The sequence below is a fragment of the Macrobrachium nipponense genome, chromosome 39, assembly GCF_015104395.2.
Source record: "Macrobrachium nipponense isolate FS-2020 chromosome 39, ASM1510439v2, whole genome shotgun sequence".
NCBI classification, from domain to species: Eukaryota; Metazoa; Arthropoda; class Malacostraca; order Decapoda; family Palaemonidae; genus Macrobrachium; species Macrobrachium nipponense.
The window spans coordinates 17,812,565-17,822,259 of NC_061099.1; positions in this window are offsets into that span (position 1 = coordinate 17,812,565).

The window sequence follows — 9,695 nt, forward strand, 5'->3', positions numbered from 1 at the left end:
GTTAAATGAAGACGCAATCATTCCAGAGTGTGGTACGCACAGCAGTAGTTCAGCGACGGAACTGTAAAAATACATAATGAGAGGTAATGATGCGTGGGGATGATGATGTGGTTAATTTACCAGGAGGGAAATGCAATGAGGTAATTATATTTAAGTGAGGGTTAGTATTACAATGGCTAGGGGTTAGAGGGTTAGTGCTACTGGCAGGGATCGGGCTGGCTACCTTCTCTGGGTAGGTGCCAGGATCATTCTGCAAATGAATGCGACACTGTACCTCGGGCACAGGTGTCAAGGAGAGCATGTGGCTCTTTTTGTTAATATGTTAATTACGTCCCTTCTTCTTCTTCTTATTCCTCCAGGACCTGGCTATACCAGTCCTAGGAGTAGACGGAGGCAACGCACTCTGGGGTAAGGCCAGAAACGCCGGCAGGAGCTGAGGCAGCGGTAGCCTGAAGGATTTCAGGAGAACACCCTACTTCGGTCTCTGCAGCAAACCGTCGTAGAGGTGGAAGGACCTACTGCAGGGGAGGCCTCACTCCGGCTGCTGCGGCAACCGTCGTGAGGGGAAAACTCCAGGCTGACTCCTGGTCGGGCAGTTCCTGGTTTTCCAGAGGAGGTATGAAGGTTAGGTCTGCCGGAGGTTCATCCTCGGGCGACAGTGGTGAGGGTGAAAGAAGACGGAAACTAGTGATTGGCCATGGGGCTGCGGTAAGCTCCATGCCTGTTGGAGGATCTCCTGTAGGAGGATCCTTGGTAGGTTAGGCGCCGGCACTAGCTCGGGGCCAGGCGCAGAAGTCAAGTTCTGTGGGGTGGCTCTACGTCCAGGCTGGACGAGCTTGGCACTGCTCAGTGCTGCCAAGTGGGCACTGGCAGAGAGTTGAGGTCGACTGGACCTGTGACGGGTACCGGAGGTGCAATACCTCTCAGCGTGCCCTTGGAAATGGGAGACAGAGGCTCCTGTCTCTTGTTGAAGGCTAGGCCTTGTGGAAAATGGACAGTGTCCGCTGCTGGTAGTTTGCTAGGGCACCATAGGCCAATTAGTAGAGTGCCCTATTACGTTACAGGTTTTTGCAACGGAACTGCGAATGTCAATCTCCCTCCTTGGTAACGGGGGAGACTGTTGGTGACATACTTCCCAGAGGAAGTAGAATTTCGATGACTCCTTGCCTTGGAGTGATTTGTTGTGGGGTTAGGACCCTAGGCTTTTTGGAATGCGAGGGAGACTTCATGTCTTGCCCTAGGAGGAGGTCGTAACCTCCTGGAATGTAGCTTGCAACTGCAAGGGTACAAACTTTGGAGAAGTGAGGTCTAGTGACCCTCAATGGACGGTCGTAAGGATCAGTTTAATGTGATTGATACCTTCAATGGTGATCAATCGACGTCTATCAACATTAGCCCCTCGGGGAATTCTGTCTTCCCGTATCAGGGAGATTTGAGCGCCAGAGTCGTCGTAGGCTCTGACGTGGCTTGGCTGATAATGGCTTTGGAGGGGTGCGACGGTTATAGGGCCCTTAGCTGGGTGGGGGTCCAGAGAAGAAGGATTGGTGACGGCCATTGCGATGGCCGGAATATTGTGGTTCGCGCACCCTCCGTAATTTGCAGACATGTGACCCTTGCGGCCACAGTCTCGGCAGAACTGTTCCAGAACCTCTTCCGTGGCACGGATGATAAGGCCGAGATGGCCCCACAGGTTGCGAATCTGCGGAGTCACCAAGGCTGGCAGTGTGCTCTGGCACAGGTGAAGAGTCCTCTCTGGCAGTGATGTGACGTGGGGAGGTTAAGGGAACCTCCGTTGAATCACCCTCGGAAGCAATTTCGGGGTTAACTGGTGGGCTTACCTCTTCCAAAAGGGAGGAGGTAGGCGGTAAAAAGGTAAAAGGCTGGCAGGATGCGGCAGGAATTTCTATATCCGGCACTGGATCAGGACCAGGCTCACAAATAGAAAGGATGTCAGGCTGACCAGAGACGGCGGGACTAAGAGAGACAGGGGTGCAGGGCTGGAAGTGGCAGAGTGGCTTGAGCTAGGATACTCTCCTTACGGGCCTCTCCCGCTTGATGTCGAGTTCCTTCTCCTTGAGAGCGAGCTCATGCTTTCGCTCCTCTTCCCTTGCCTTCCTTTCTGCTTCTCTTTCTTTTCTCTCTGCTTCTCCGGCTTTTCTCTGGTTTTCCCTTTCTTCCTTTTCTTGCAGGCGCGCGGCAGCCTGCTGCGCCTTTATCCACTGGTCTAGTGCTGGTCCAGTGTAACCAGCCTCCTTGCCCAGAGTTATGAGGGCTCCGAGCTTCTCTAGCTCTCTGGCAAAGAAGTCGCGGGAAGCAGGGGAAGACATTTCCCTTAGGCTGCAGTAGAGGCTCGGAGGAAAATGAAAATAATGGCCAGGAAAGGGTACTGAATGGAATAGGAGTGCCTACTGTGGAAAGTGGCACTCACTTGGAAATGGGTTCTGCGACGTGGTAAGGAAAAGTCTGAAAAGACTGGGTGCTCGGTGGCACTTTGTGGATGGCACCTTCTGATGAGGTGAAAAAATCGAATGCAGTGTGCGGCGTACGTCACACTTAAGGGCGTTCCTAAGTTGGGAGACGACTGGAATGGCTCTACTGTAGGTCCAATACAGGTGCACGGCACTTATGAGGAGGCGTTCCTTGGTTCAGTGATCCAAAAATGGCGGATACTCTATAATGAATGAGCGTTCCGTAGGACGGACACGCAGGTATAGGGCTACCTGTACGTCTGTACAGGTGCGCGGCACTTATGAGGAGGCGTTCCTTGGGCTAGCACTAGTAGTGCTGGTATGCGGCACTTTGGTGGGGAGGCGTTCCCTTAGGAGTGTTCCGAAGGATCACTGACCCTTGTACACGGACACACTAATTACTTGGGCGTTCCGTAAGGACGGACACGCAGGTTTAATGGCTACCTGTACGGCTGTACAGGTGCGCGGCACTTATGAGGAGGCGTTCCTTGGAGCACTGGTATCGTGCTGGTGTGTCCCGGACACTACATGCAGTATACTTAAATATACTGAAGTGAAATGGCACTGCTCATGGCAGAGTGTAATAGTGGAGGAGAGAAAGTAAAAGGTGGGAGTACTTCAGCAGCCAGTCGATGGACAGTGTCAAGAAATTAGTGGCACTGTAAAATGGTAAAGACCTGACGTGCACTGGTGGTGGCCAGTCTAAACTGGTAACGACTCCCTGTCTGGAAGTAATGAATTGGCGTGGCACCCTGTGCGAGTTGTGCTTGCGGTATACGCAAGTCTTTTGTGATAAAAAATGAACAAGACCACTCGGGCAACGACAGGTAATGATAATTTTAGGAATGCTCAGTCCCTCGCTGAAGTACTCGATAAATGAAATAAATAAATGCTTGCAAACTGCAATGGACACAGGCGCGTACGTATCACGCTGTGTAAATGAAAGACACAAGAGACTAAAATAATGTTAATTCTGCATGCTATAATTAATGGTAAGATGTAGCACTCTTGGCTTCGTGAATACTGGGTTCTGGTTCTCTCTCTCTCTCTCTCTCTCTCTCGGAGAGGGTGAAAAATGATATGTGAATGAACTCCCTTATATTTGAATTGAACTACTAATGTTCGTTTAATATGACGCAACTTGCGTTAAATGATTTACTTACGTTAACGTTTTTAATGAAAGAATTGCTTTTGGATAACGTTTTATGAAAATGATAACGCGCTCGTGGTGAACGATTTTTACGTTAATGTAGCGGCTCGCGCTTACGAAATGATTTGCGTTTCAATATGAATTTTACAACGACGCGTTTTACGTTAACAATTCTTGTGATTTACTCTACTTGAGATTTACGTTAACTTTATGTAAGATTACTAGGTCCCCGTGAACAGTGAAATGACGGTAAGGATTTTAAAACGATGTTAGCAAACAATTGTAAATGAGGTTACGTTAAGTGAAATGAAATTTTCGCTCAGCGCGCGAGTGAGCGATGCGAGGTGCAACACGTGAGGCGAGAAGAGCGGGTTAGCACCACGGTGTGCTAGCAGTGATGGCGAATCAGCTGATTCTCTGTAAATGCGAAGGCAATTTACAACACAAAATACTACTTTCTTATTCAAGGCGAATTACGTTAATTTTTCTGGCAGGACGATAGATACTAGTACCAAGATCGATATTATTTACGTTAAAACTTTGAGACTTACGTTACTTTGCTTAAATTGTTTAGGTAATGTTTAAAGGGATAAAAACATGGCTGCCGCTGTGAATGAGACGAAGGTTGGTTGAGACCGCGCAGGCGCGAGAGAGCGCGAAGCTGAATTAGCCGAGAGGTAAGCGGTTACCAACACTTGGAATGAAAACTAAGTTAAAAATGAATACCCTAACATATCACAGACAAAGAATTGTACACTTCTTTTGCCGTAAACTATTAGTAAAAACACTCCTAACTAGCTAGGCTTTGTCATACAGCAATAAACCCTGGCAAAGCACTTCCTAGTTTGATCTGGTCCTTTCTGGCATCTATCTGCACACGTGTTCGTGAGAGCTCCTACGAGGACAGCACAAAGTAACAGAAAATTCGCGGGGCAAATTGTTTGCTCGCCGCTAAAATAAAGCTCTGGCGCGTTCGCCGTTACAATAATAAGATTTCTACCTACGCTCTTTTAAACACTTCTACAATAAAAATACTTAAAAACGTACCTTAAGCTAACATTTGGTTATAGAATAATCATATTAATGAATGGAATACCTTACGTGAGTCAGTGTGTCTTCTTTCCCTGCAAGTGTGCTTGATTTACGCTTGCAAATAATTTACAGTTTACGTTTACAACGGATAACGCGATTTACAAGCTTTTTTTAGCAAGCTAGGTTCAATCCAGGCAAGATTTCGCCAATGTTACGTATATAGGGCCTTGTGAGAGACTAGATACGTAAACAGAAATGATTGAGGGATTTCAAGAGGGGAATTGCTTGAACTTACCGTAAACTGATAGTTATGATTTTTGTTTCTTTCTTTAGAGGGAAGGTCGCCAGAAAACTCAGCTCGTTACTTTAAAACCTATTTATTTACAAAAAGGCCCGTACTGGCCTGGAGAAAAGTTAAATGATATTGGCCCCCACGTTGGGGCTTATAGTCTCATTCAATCAAGCTGATTTTCATTCACGTGGGTTTAATGCACACTTGCGGCAGAGAGACGGCACGTGACTCATGGAATCTGGAAAAGAATCCAGATTAAACGAGATAAAAGGAAAAATGACTTCTTGCTTTGATTAATTAATTCTCTAATACTGGGGGGGAGAAGGAACTTTTAAGGTTTCACTGAAGTATGCAATGACTCCATTGGTCTGGGACGATCACACAAGGGAAGCATGCGGCCATGAGGCAGTGAGAGGGAACAAAGGGATGAATTCCTTTTGTTGCTGGAAATTGAATTGGGAGAATGAGGATCACAATGATAATTGGTTGGGAGAGACTGGCAATATGCTTGTTCCACAAGACGTACCTGGATGTCGTGTTCAGTGTGGACCTTTGAAGAAAATGTGGCTCTTTGTAGGAAAGTATGGGGGCCCCTTTGTCTGAGGCCTGGGTCTCGGCGCGCCATCACGCCCTGGGTAGGCCTAAAGGAAGGCAGGTAATTTGACCTCTGTCCGAGATCACGTCTCGCAGCCGACTGAGACAGAATCCAGTGGGTTGCTTGGGGGTTGGAGGTCAGCTTAACCCCCACACGATCAAAAGGCAAATCCTGGAAAACAAGCATACAGCCAGCAGAGGGGTCACAGGAAAGAGAGCTTAAGGTATAGGTCTAAGAAGTACCAATCTGCCTACACCCTTCCCTTTTGAGATACGTCCCTACAGCTGATAGAACTCTTTTCCCCCAAACTGGGGAACTTTCCTATCTCTAGCTGGCGGGTTTTGGGTTTCCCGCGGTTACTAAGAATCAGCTGATATTCTAAAGAAATGGCTGCCGTTTTCCAAATCTAATTAATTAGTTAATGCGGGGTAGACGAACGATCTATAAAACGTCACATATACATACATATACATGTACACACACACACATATATACATAATATATATATATATATATATATATATTATATATATATAATATATATATATATATAATATATATATATATATATATATATATATATATATATATATATTATATATATATATATAATATATATATATATATATATATTAAATCACAGTTTATGCGCATGATTTCATTAACTAGGCGAATATATATATATATATATATATATATATATATATATATATATATATATCTATATATATATATCCATTACTAAAAACATGAAATCATTCATATACCCGTATCGTAGCTAAATCAAACGAAGACAATGATTAAGGCAATCACTTCTTATCAACTGGTCATCTAAAACCAGTAAGAAATTGAATACATAAGAAAAATAGGGAAAGATTTATGCTATCCTTCACATATATTAGACATTTGTTTTGTTATAATAAAGCCCGCAAAAAGTTTTATAGTGTAAGTAACACGCAGAAAGAAAATTCTAAGAACATTCTCAGTTTGCCTTATTTTAACGGATTTGAAACCAATAAAATAATTGTTAAAAGCTTTTAATGTCGACCTTGTTTTTTCCTATAATAACACACTAAAAGGAATGTTAATAAAAAATGACCCCAGAGAAAGCAACAATATAATATATAAAATTCCATGTATGGATTGTCCCTCATTTTATCTCGGACAGTCTAGCAAAGGCCTAGAAGTAAGGCTAAGCAAGCATAAATATTCTGTAAAAACTAAGGGCAAAAAATCCAATGCAATATTCATTCATTTAAGTGAAAACAAACCACCGAATAAAGTGGGATGGTAGTTCAGTAATTGCAAGGTCAAGAGATGTCTTATCACGAAATCTTTTAGAATCTGCTTAATACAACTTACTTTTCATTGTAATTTCAATGTTAGTCGTGGTCTTTTTCATTTAGACCCTTGTATCTGTAACTGTTTAAGAATGACCTCAAAGATATAATTACTGACTTAAATAAAAATCAGTTGCCTTAGAGTTATTATTTTTGTTGTAATGTATTTCTGTCATGTATTGTGAATATGGTTTTGTTTACCAAGTTCTGAATAGCTGTCACCTATAATCCTTTAATTGTCTGGACCTTGTATCTGAGATGATTGTCTTAAACCTTTAATTGCACCCATTGTTTATGCTTGTTTGGGAAGGATTTTCATCTTCCAGGTGTGTCGGATTCTAGGCACTAATCTCTTTATAATCCCTATCTGTCAGTTATACGAATCTTCTTGTATTGTCTTTTCCCATATCTATGTCAGTCTCTGCTCAGTAAAGGACGTTTAACGTCGAAAGATCTTGCAGATCCTCATTCGTTTATTTTTCCTTCATGGCATATATCTTTATTTATGGATTTATCACGTTCCTAACTTTCGTTATTCAGTTATACATACATACATACATACATACATATATATATATATATATATATATATATATATATATATATATATATATATATATATATATATATATATATATATATATATATATTAAAATTCACCATAACTTGACTGGAATATCTTGAAGTAATAAAAGTCCATACTTATGAGATATGTATATTAAAAATACATAAAAGACTGGAGCTTTTGTCTACTTGATTAGTTGACCTTCATCAGCCGTACTGATATTTCCTTTTCAATAAATATACAAAAATTTACGAAGGACAGGCAGGACTCCGGAACCGTCTCCAGAAGAGGTAGTTCAACCACGACGATCGGCTCGTCTTTTGGCCAGACATTTGAACGAGGGAAATAACATGATTGAGATAGTTTGTTTTGGTTGTTATCTCCCTTGGAGACAGTTCCAGAGTCCTGGCTGTCCTTCGTAACTTTTTTGTATATTTTTTGAAAAGGAAAAATCAGTACAGCTGATGAGGTCTACTGATCAAGTAGACGAAAGCTCCAGTCTTTTATGTATTTTTAATACACATTTTATATAGTGTGGACTTTTATTACTTCATATATAATAATAATAATAATAATAATAATAATATAATAATAATAATAATAATAATAATAATAATAATCAGCATTACCATTGCCTACTAAATTAATACCAAATGAATGGCAGATATTCTGTAGTTACAACACTCAGTGCTGAGTCGTTGCGAGTCAAAAAGGAAACAAAAGCCGTGAGTAGTTTCTTAAAACAAGGAAAAATCACCCTTGAACTTTGATGCCAGAAGATGGCGAATACCTCAAGAACCAGAAACCATACAACTGATTCGTTCTCACGGAGCTCAAATGTTCTCTTCTGACTCGCAACAACTCATATATTTTTACATTTTGTAACAAGTTCTGTATAAATAGAAGAAGTTAATAATGCAAGTTAATGAAACCAGCACTACAACAGAGTTTTCACCCTATTACTGCAATTTGCGAGATGAAACTCTACATACTTGCATGAACAGAATGCGCTCTGGGTAGGGAAATGCCATGGCTCGAACAGTTGGGACCATCACGTCTTCCAGTATTGCAAGGTATAGGTCGGCGTTGAATCTTCCTTGTATTTCTGCCAGCTCACCCAGGGTGTATAAGTTAACCCATCCCCACACGTTACAGGTAACGTGGCCACCTCTGGCTTGTTTGTAGATGTGCTCACTGGAGTATCTTGTATTATTGCGTCGCCAACAGTGCAACTGTCCGTGCGAGGTCGACGCAAATGTTTTCTCATCAGAAAAAACAACTCTTGCCCAGAAACCTAAGTCTTCGTTGACATACTGCCGGGCAAAATGAAGGCGCCAGCGATGGTGGGGACTAAATACTGATACTGTAACAGAAGGGAGGAAACATTTTTGGTATGTGGGATGAATTTGTTCAGAAAGTCTTAATTAAAAACTAAGATATTGTTGTTGTTTGAAGTGTAATGTGCTTTCATGAGACTAAGCAATAGTTTGTTTTTGGTCGGTATCTTATTATATAACATATTTCATATTAAATGGTTATTTTTAAATCTATTGTGTACCCTTAATTATAGGGTGCTGTAATATTTGTCACTTAATTACGTATACATTAAAATGTACTAATAACAGGTTTGGACGTCAAATGATATATATATATATATATATATATATATATATCATATATATATATATATATATCTTCCTTCTTCTTCTTCTTCCCAGCTTTCCCATTTTTATATGGGGTCGCCGTTCGGATGAGCCGTTTCCATCTATTTCTATCTTGCGCTTCTGCTCATCAATTCCCTTCTCATGTAAATCTCCTCTCACACAGTCCTTCCATCTCTTTCTTGGTCTCCCTCTCTTTCTTCTTCCTTGCACCTCCACTCCCATAGCATGTCTCCCAGCGTGGTCCTCATCTACTCCTCAACAGGTGTCCATACCATCTCAGCCTCCCCTCCTCACTTTCTTGATACTTCACCACCTTAGTGACCCCCTTATGTAGTCATTTCTGATCCTATCCACTCTTGTTACCCCAGACATCCACCTAAGCTTATCATTTCTGCCACATCCATCTTCTTCTGCTCTGCTTTTCTCATGCTTGCTGTTTCCGTACCATACAGCATTGCTGTCTTACCACCGTCTTGTGAAATTTTCTTTTAACCTAAGCGCACTCTTTTGTCACAAAGAACTCCCGAGTGCCGCTCTCCAGTTGTTCCAGCCTGCCTGTACCCGATGTTTTACTTCTTCTTCATACTTC